This window comes from Phyllostomus hastatus, unplaced genomic scaffold, assembly GCF_019186645.2.
Source record: "Phyllostomus hastatus isolate PE091 unplaced genomic scaffold, TTU_PhHast_1.1 phas_contig_1, whole genome shotgun sequence".
NCBI classification, from domain to species: Eukaryota; Metazoa; Chordata; class Mammalia; order Chiroptera; family Phyllostomidae; genus Phyllostomus; species Phyllostomus hastatus.
Window position 1 is genome coordinate 30,314,634 of NW_025333498.1, and position 9,989 is coordinate 30,324,622.

Here is a 9,989-nt window from a genome sequence, read left to right on the forward strand (position 1 = left end):
CTGCTCTCCAAAGGGCATTGTTACAAAAATGGAGACCAGCTGCAAACTAGGAGAATATATTTATAGAACACATTTCTGATAAATACTAGCATCCAGACTTTATAAAGAATTCTTACAACCCAATAACAACTCAATTAAAAAATAAGCAAAATATTTCTTAAAACTCCACAGCGATAATGACAACAAATAAGCACACAAAAAGATGCCGTGCATCATTAATCACTTGGAAAATGCAAATTAAAAGCACTCTGAAAGCCCTGATTAGTGTGGCTCAGTTAGTTGGAACATCATCCCATATACCAAAAGGTTGGGGATTCAATTGCCAGTCAGGGCATATACCTAGGTTTTGGGTATGATCCCCAGTAGGGACGCATATGGGAAGCAACCAATCTCTCTCTCTCTCTCCCTGCCCCTCCTTCCCCCTCGCTCTAAAAATCAATAAACACATTTTAGAAAACATACTGAAATATACTGCACATGTATTAGAATGGCTCAATTCCTCTCCCTCAAACTGCCCTCCCCCCAAAATAGAAAACTATGACATATTTGTGAAGAGGTAGAGCAACTGTAACTCCCATACGTGGCTGGTGGAAATGCAAATTGGTAGAGCCACTTTGGAAGGCAGTATGTCAATTTTGTATAAAATTAAACATATGCAACTAACAATTCAATTCCTAGAAATTTTCCCATGAGAAATGCAAACATAAAAATCTGTATACATCTGTTTATAACAGGTCTATTCATAATTACGAAGAGTTAGATACAACATAAACCAATTGTAGAATGGATAAACAGATTGTGGCACATCTATACTATAGAATGTAATCAGCAGTAAGAGGGAATGAGCAGATACATGCAACAACCTGGGTGAATCTCAAAAGTTTAAACTAAACGAGAGTAAAAAAGCTGCTTAATGTATAACTCCATTTCTATGTCATTCGTGAAAAAGTCAAAAACTACAGAACAGAAATCAGATCAGTGACTGTCAAAGGAAAGGGTGGGGAAACAGTTTGACCACAACAAAGCAGGAGGGGACGCTTGGGGGCTCCCAGAAACATTCTGTACCTTGACTGTGGTGGTGATTACATTCATCATGCATTCTACATGTGTCACATAAAAGTGGTGAGTTTTACTATAGCAAATTATACCTCAGTATATAGCTCATGATTTATCTCATTATACAATAAAAATATTTGTTAAATAAATGGATAAAAACACTCTAAAATGTTAATGGTTGTCTCTCTGTAGGTTGGAATATTACCTGTTGATTTTTATTACCTTTTCTCAGTTTTTCTGTATTACTTTTCAAATCAGTAAAAACCAATAAAATACCACAACCAAAGGCAACATAAGCAAAAATAAACAAGTGGGACCACGTCAACTAAAAAGCTTCTGCTCAGCAAAGAAAACCACTAACAAGAATGAAAAGGCAACCTAATGAGTGAGGAAAAAACTGCAAATCATGTACCTGATAAAGAATTAATATTTAAAATATATAAGGAACTCATATAACTCAATAGCCAAAAACAAACAGATTTTAAAAATGGGCAGGGGGATCTGAATAGATTTTTCCAAAAAAGACATTCAGATGATTAACAGGTGCATGCATCAAAGGTGTTCAATATCACCAATGATCAGGGAAATGCAAATCAAAACTACATTGAGTTATCACCTTATACCTGTTAGAAAGGCTGTTATCAAAAAGACAAGAAATCCAGATGATGGAGAGGACATGGAATAAAGGAAACCCTGTGCACTGTTGGTGGGGATGTAAATTGATATGGCCACTCTGGAAAACAGTATGGAGGTGCCTCAAAAAATTAGCAAAATAGAACTATCATATGATCCTGTGATACCACTGCTGGGTATTTACCCAAAGGAAAGAAATCACTAATGGGAAGAGACACAGCACCTCCATGTTCACTGAAGCATTATTTAAAATAGCCAAGATATGGAAGCAACCTAAGTGTCCATTAATGGATGAATGGATAAAGAAATTGTGGTATATATATACACAATGAAATATTACTATATTTTGCCATGTATAATGTACACTTTTTGCCCAAATTTTTTAGGGAAAAATAAGGATGTACATTATACATGGGTAGTACCTGAAATACTTTATATCTATTCTTGTGTTTTATAATTATTTTTTACCAAAAATGTCTTATAATATGTTCAAAAATACATGCTAAAATTTCTTTATAACACAAAAACAACTGTCTAAATATAAATAAATAAATAACTGAATTTAAAAATTAAAACAAAATTTTTTTTCTTGAAACTTTGGGCCAAAGAGGTGGGTGCATATGGCAAACTATGGGTATTTGGCCATAAAAAAGAAAGAAATCATGCCATTTATGGCAATATGGATGGACCATGAGGACATTATGCTAAGTGAAGTTAGTCAGATAAAGGCAAATACTATACAACCTTGTTTATATGTGGAATGTACAAAAAAACAAGTCATAGATACAGAGAACAGATAAGTGGTTGCCAGAGGCAAGGGGTTTGGAGTGGGTGCAAGGGGTGAATGTGGTCAGAAGGTACAAACTTTAAGTTATAAAATAAATAAGCCATGGGGATATAACATACAGCATAGTGACTATAGTTAATAATACTGTATTGTGTATTTGAAAGTTGCTAAAAGAGTAGATCTTAAACGTTTTCATCATGAGGAAAAATCTTTCAATTTATGTATGGTGATGGATATGAACTAGACTTATTATGGTGATTATTTTGCAATGTACACAAACATGAAATCATTATATTGTACACCTGAAACTAATAGGGTGTTATATGTCAAATATATCTCAATTAAAGAAAAATAAACAGTAAGCCCTGGCTCATGTGGCTCAGTGGAATGAGCAATGGCCTACAAACCAAAAGGTCACCAGTTCAATTCCCAGTCAGGGCACACGCCTGAGTTGCAGGCCAGGTTGCCCACTGGAGGCATGCAAGAGGCAACCAATGGATGTATCTCACACATTGATGTTTCTCTCTCTCTCTTTCTCCCTCCCTTCCCTCTCTAAAAATAAATAAATAAAATCTTTAAAAAAAAAACCCCACAAACAAACTCTTCTTTGCGGGGGGCGGGAAAGTGTGTTAAAGTGTTGTGACCAAGATAGGTGGATGCTGTGGGCACAAAGAGAAGGAATCGTTTGTGTCATCTGGCAAATATTTGTGAGTGGCCTTCTCTTGGAGAGCCCCAGACTGGGAGCTGGGGTTTAGAGGTGACGAAACCCCATTCCTGCTGTCAGCAAATCTCACAGTCTTGTTGGGATGTAGAAGATGGCATGAGAAGGCTAAGGGGATTCCTTCTATGGTTAACAAGGTTTACAATGAATGGTGTTCAGCAGAAATTTCTGTGATGATGAAATGCTCTGTATCTCCTCTGACCAACATGGCAGCCACAAGCCACAGTAGCTGGAGCACTTGCATTGTGGCTAGTGCAACTCAGAAACTAAATTTTAAATTATAATGAACTTAAATACAAAACTACATGTGGTTTGTGACTACTGTACTGGATGGCATGTGTCTGTAGCATAAAACCTAGGTGTATGATTGTTGCCCATGTTTTAGCAGAAATATGAAAGGTACAAATAGCTAGAATCCACAGGGCATCCCCTCTCAATTCAACTCCTCCCAACCCTACCTATTTAACATGAGCTCCATAGACGAATACATACCAAGTTAGCTTTTGCTTTTCTATTTACCCTCAAATGAAAAATATCTACAAGTTAATAACAGACCCGTAAATAGGGATATAATAAAAGAGTGGCATAACTTACAAAGAGACAACTTGTTTAACTGTAGAAATTTGAGAAGAGGGAGAAAAAGGAAAATGAGGCCGATGCAGTTTTCTTTCCTGGTTGCCTGTTCGCCACTCTGCTACCACCTCTGCTTCCACAAGAACAGGAGATCCAGAGTCTCGACCCTGACTCTCTGTACCACCACAAGGCAGCTCCCTCAGGGTGGCGGGGTCTTCCATGGCCTTATCTTATGTCAATCACCAAAAGCCCAGGCCTGTTGTGTGTACTGTGAGATGAGGAGAGCCTGGATTACTTATTTTGTGGATGTACTGTAGCCTCCATCAGGATGAAAGTCTCAACCAAGGAAGGGAACATATTATTAGCCTTTAACAGGGCTTATAAACCTCATTTGAAGAGTCATTTGTCCAGTTAACTGCAGTGGGAGAGTAGTTCATGCAGGACCAAAGCATTTGGAATTGTGCTGAGTAATGGTCAAAGCCTAGTAAAATGGCTTCTCACGACACTGAGGTTGCCCGACAGCTTTTTGTCTTTTAACTGAAAGGACAATTAATGACATTAATAATATTTCAAAATTATACAACGCTTCATCAGAGTACTTTCTTCTTTTAGTTTGTGTGTTGGCAGCCATTATTACTTTCTTCATGTACTTATAGTTTTGTAGTGTGTATCTCATTTATATATATCTATATATTCTTTCTCTTCACATACTGTATCTAATACCCATTTCTGAAAGTATGAGAAATCTGTGTTAGATCAGCAAGAAAGCTAACCAGGAGGGTAATGACTTTCATGTGATGGGGTGGTTTAGAGGGGAGCCCCCTGGTAAGATATTTCTGAGCTTCCAGTGCCTACCTGGGTTTACCAGCTTCCTTTGTCTGTTTATAAGATGCAGTATGCCTTCCTCTCCCCTTTCTCTTCACAACATCAGAATTTTCCTTTCTTCCAGGGACTCCTGAAATTCCTGGTATTCTTTATCAGCAAACTTGTGCTGACTTCTCTGCCTTTGTTGGACTCAAAATAAAGAGGTCATTAATAATTCAGAGACGTATATAGGGATCTTTCCTCTGTGTTATCACACAGACACACACCTTGGCAGATGGGGGATTTCCCCAGAAACAAAACAAGCCTCCACTCTGTGCGCAGGATGGTGTATAGGCATAGTTTTGGTAACAATGTAAACAGCGAACAGTATACTTTCTCTTGTCTTAGGCCTTGAAGTTTTAGTGGTGGGTGTTACAGCAAAAAGGCAATGTCTTCGTTAGAAGATAATAATAGTTACTTGTTTTTAAAGTACACTTGAGAAGATTAGTAAAAACACTAATTTCTCTGATCCCCTATCTTCACTATCTCCTATAAGGCAAAAACTTATTTACTCCACTTTACAGGTGGGAAAAGGCCATAAAAGGAGATAAAGAGAGGCAAATGAGCCATGAAAGATTATAAAATGGCAGAGAAATAATTGGAAGCTGCTATTGCTCCATTGCTAAACCAATCTTTAGCATCTGAGAAGTCACTGGAAATTGCATAACATATCAGTAAGAAAACAACATTCTTTCTAAGCAGCTGATGCAAATAGTAGGTTATATGACACAAGGATAACTGCTCCTTCAGTGTGTTGGAAAGTTTCTGAGATTCTGAAAGGAGTTCCAACTGGAACCAGACTGAGCCACTGGCCTTTCATGGACCAGTGTTGGACTGTATCTGCTGTGTTGATGGCTTCCCTCCCCTACTGCCCAAGGTCCTCTCTGCCTTTCCTATTAAAGGAAAAACTAGAACTGAAAATTCACAGTGACATTTTTGCTATTTCTTTAGTCTGTATCAGTTCATTTCAGTGCTTTGTTTTCTCTTTCAATTTTATTTGGTATTTTCCCTGTGGATTCCCCATTATATGTTCTCTAGGTGTGGTGTGGGACATGGGGGTGACTTTATGGAACTAATGTTCACTTGGGCCTTAAGGACTGACATATTTGCCTCTGGGGACCTTGTCGCTGCCACACAGGGTAGCAGGGTAGGTTTTTTTAGCCTGGGGATTCCTTTACATGAATCCTAGACCCCTGTAGTTGTGACGTGATGACCCCTTTTCGATCGGTGAGTTCCATCTCACTGTCAGGAAAACACTCCCATTTAGGTATGTACTGTGCATCTCTTTATTGTCAAAGCCCTGTCTTATGTCTCTTACAAATTCATCATCTAATTTAATATCTCTGAAGTTATTTACATTTTTATTTTTTAAACAGATAATATATTCATGTGATTCAAAACTTAAAAACTACCAAAGGAGACATTAAAGAAATTAAAGGAGACACCAATAGATGACAAGGTATTTCATGTTCATGGATTAGAAGTATTAATAATATGTTACAATATCCATAGCACCCAAAATAAGCTACAGATTCAATGCAATCCCTATCAAAATTCCAATGGCATTTTTACATAAATAGAACAAACAATCCCAAAATTTGTATGAAACCACAGAAGACCTCAAGTAGCCAAAGCAACCTAGAAAAAACACAAAAACCCAAAGCTGGGGGCATTATGTTTTGAATTTTAAACTATATTACAAAAATATAGTAATCAAAACAATATGTATGTGCATAAAAACAGATACATTGATCAATGGAACAGAATAGAGAGCCCAGAAATAAACCCACACATATATGGTCTATTAACTCATGACAAAGGAGCCAAGAACATACAATGGGGAAAGGGTGGTCTGTTCAATAAATAGTGATGGGAAAACTGAACAGCCATATGCAAAAGAATGAAACTGGACCATTATCTTATACCATACACAAAAATTAACTCAAAAATATTAAAGATTTGAATGTAAGACCTAATCCATAAAACTCCTAGAAGAAAACATAGGTGGTAGTTTCCTTGATGTTTGCCTTGGCAATTTTTTGGATCTGACACCAAAAGCATTGGCAACAGAAGCAAAAATAAAGTGAGGCTACAGCAAACTGAAAAGCTTTTGTACAGCAAAGGAAATCATCAACAAGATTAAAAGGCAACCTACCAAATGGGACAAAATATTTGCAAATCATATATCTGATGAGTGGTTAATATAAAAAATATATACATAACTCATAGAAATAAAAAGAAAATAATCAGGCAATCTGATTTAAGAATGGGCAGAGGATATGAATTGACATTTTTCTTTCTTTTTTTTTTTAAAGTTATGCTATTTTGCATGTCTGAATCTCGGAAGCTTTTTTTTTAAAGATTTTATTTATTTATTTTTAGAGAGGGAAGGGAGGGAGGGAGAGAGAGAGAAACATCAATGTGTGGTTGCTGGGGGCCATGGCCTGCAAACCAGGCATGTGGCCTGACTGGGAATCGAACCTGCAACACTTTGGTTCGCAGCCTGCACTCAATCCACTGAGCTACGCCAGCCAGGGCTGAATTGACATTTTTTCAAAGAAGACATACAGATGGCCAATAGGTACATGGAAAGATGTTTAATATCACTAATCATCAGGGACATTCAAATTAAAGCCACAATGAGATATCACCTCATGCCTCTCAGATTGGCTATTATCAAAAAGACAGGAAGTAACAAGTGGAGAAAAGGGAATCCTTGAGCATTGTTGGAGGGAATGTAAATTGGTACAACCACTATAGAAAGCAGTATGGAGGCTCCTAAAAGAAAAAAAAAGAACTATCAGATGATCTAGCAATTCTACTGCTGGGTATTCATCAGAAGAAAATGAAAACACTAACTAGAAAAGATATCTGTACCCCCCCACATTCATTGCAGGGTTATTTGCAATAGCCAAGATATAGAAACAACTTAAGTGTTCATCAGTGGATGAAAGGATCTACAAAGTATGAGATATATATACACACACACATATATACATATACATATATATATTTCCATCATATCCATTTATATGTATGTGTGTGTGTGTATATATATATATATATATGTATATATATATCTCCCATATATATAATGGGACATTATTCAGCCATAAAAAAGAATAAAACCTTGCCACTTGTAACAACATGAATGAACCATGAGGTCATTCTGCTAAGTGAAATAAATCAGAGAAAGACAAATGCCATATGACCTCATTTATATTTGAAATCTAAAACAAACAAACAAAAAAAACCCCAAGCTCATAGATACAGAGAACAGATTAGTAGCTGCTAGAGGCAGGGAGGAGTTGGCAGGGGGCAGGGGGTAGACAAAATGGGTGAAACTGGTCAAAAGGTACAAAATTACAGTAATAAAATAAATTCTGTGGGGATATTATATACAGCATGGTGACTCTAGTTAATAATACAGTGTTGTATATTTGAAAGTTGCTAAGAAAGTAAATCTTAAGGGTTCTCATCACATGAAAAAAGTTTTTTGTAACTATGTATGGTGATGGATGTTGACTTACTATGGTGATCATTTTGCAATTCATACAAATATCAAGTCATTATGTTGTACACCTAAATCTAATATTGGGTTGGCCAAAAAGTTTGTTTAGTTTTTCCTGTATGATGGTTCTAGTAGTGCTTAGATATCTCTAACTTCATTCAAAAGAATTTTGTTAGATTGTATTGTGACAGCCGTCATATCAGTGTACATTTAAAAAAATAAAAATTGGTGAATTTTTGTGTAGCCATTTTAATTTTGAAGATGGAAGAAGATACACAACATTCTTGGTATATTATGTTTTATTATTTCAAGAAAGGTATAACACAACTGAAACGCAAAGATTTGCGTAGTGTATGGTGAAGGTGCTATGATTGATCGAATGTGTCAAAGTGGTTTGCGAAGTTTCTTGGCACTATTGACATTTTGAGCAAATAATTCTTTGCTGTGGGGCTGTCTTATGCATTGGAAGATGTTTAGCAGCACCCCTGGCCTCTACCCACTAGAAGCCAATAGCGGGAGATAGCTGACATATTCAAGGTATCCAAATCAATAAAGTTAGTGGTGAAAGTAAAAATGTGTTTTTTATTTTAAGGAAAAAACTAAACAGACTTTTTGGCCAACCAATATAATGTTATGTGTCAATTTAAAAAAAACCAGTACAAAATGGTATATAGTGAACCTATATGCTTTTCTATCTCTCATTGACCCTAACACCCACCTTCCCAACTTCCAGGTAACCCTGTCTGGAGCAACCAAAGTTATGTTTTCCTAAGGTATTTTATACATTTAGAAGAAATGCACACACATATATTTTTATCCTTGCTAACCTGTGGTAATATATACATACACTATTGTGTGCCTAATGTTTTTCATTCACAGTATATCCCGAAGATAGTTTCCCAATTGGATATAAAAGCTTTGTTATTATTTAACCTCCCATTTTATGGATGGATCAGAATTTATTTTACCAGTGCCTTATGAAGAAGATTTACACTGTTTCTAACCATTTACTATTTCAAGTAACGTTGCAGTGAATAATCTTGTACACATGCACATTTGGCTGCATGTGTCAGTGTGTTTATAAGATAGATTTCTAGAAGATTGCTGTATCATAAGACACGGCATTTGTACAACTGATATTGACAAACTGGCCCTCAATTCCCACTAGCAACAAATGAATAGCTTTCCCCCCAATATGTCAACTTTTGATCTTTGTGGAGCTGGTCAGTAAAAATAGCATTTAATTTTATTTTCAAGTTTATATCTCATAGTATGAGTGAGGTTGAACCTAATACTTAAGACTTATTTGTATATTCTTTGTTGTAATTATTTATTCATAAATTATGTTGATTCTCCTATTGGTTTGTTGGTATTTTGTTATTGCTTTTTTGAAGCTTTTTATATCCAGATATCTGTGTAATAAAGGGTGCAGCAAAAATTGGTTTACAGTTGTTTACATGGAAAATAGTACAATAATTAATAAGTAGTACAAGAATAAACTGTTTTGCATACTCACAACTGTTAACCTACTTTTGCCCCACCCTGTATTATTACTGATATTTTCAAACATATAGAAGTAGAGAGAATAGTATAGCATACTGTGATGCACTCATTACCCAGCTTCAGAAATTATCAACACAAGGCCCGTGTTATTTCACCTATAACCTTCTGCTGCTCCTCACCCCCACACATTTCCCCCTCCTCCTTGGACTACTTAGATGCAAAATTGGTGGTATTATATAATGTCATCACACTGATTGCTATTGTTTTAAAATATTACTATAATATCTCTTAGGCAAAATTAACAGTCATTCCTTAATATCATTAAATATTTAATCAGTATT